The sequence below is a fragment of the Dipteris shenzhenensis genome, chromosome 24, assembly GCF_047967505.1.
Source record: "Dipteris shenzhenensis isolate YYH24624 ecotype China chromosome 24, Dip_SZ_1.0, whole genome shotgun sequence".
Taxonomy (NCBI): domain Eukaryota; kingdom Viridiplantae; phylum Streptophyta; class Polypodiopsida; order Gleicheniales; family Dipteridaceae; genus Dipteris; species Dipteris shenzhenensis.
In genome coordinates this window covers 22510570-22511014 of record NC_141619.1, presented here as the reverse complement: position 1 = coordinate 22511014, position 445 = coordinate 22510570, and the positions used below count along the sequence as shown (strand labels likewise).

The window sequence follows — 445 nt, the reverse complement described above, 5'->3', positions numbered from 1 at the left end:
GTCTCCTTGGAGACATCTTATAAAATTGGAACAATATAGGGAAGATCAGGATGGCCCCTACGCAAGGATTGTATGCACAAACTGAGAAAGTTTTTTAAAAAAAGTTCCATACATGACGTATGGGGAGAGGTGGCACACTTCCTCTCCAATTATTTATAATATGAGAGAACATGCCCCTCTCTCGTCAACTTTTGTTTTCAGCTCTGTGTTCAGCTCTACTTTCAACACAATTCTTTGTTCCACTTTCAGGTCAGCTCTCTGTTTTGCTTTATGTAATTTAGATATAAAAGGCTTATCTCTGATGAGTTGCTCGTGCGGTCCTTTTGTAGCTAATGTTGATATTTGACTTGACACCTGCATGTGAAGGAGAATGTGTCAACTTGATTTACATCATGATTTTCTCGTTGCTCACACAAAAGATGCACATACAAACAAGGGATTCATA

At 38.7% G+C, this 445-nt stretch overlaps 1 pseudogene; it reads left to right on the top strand.

The window, feature by feature from the left end:
* On the top strand, positions 1-96 carry LOC147886374 (U6 spliceosomal RNA; annotated as a pseudogene).
* Positions 97-445: the final 349 nt, after the last annotated feature.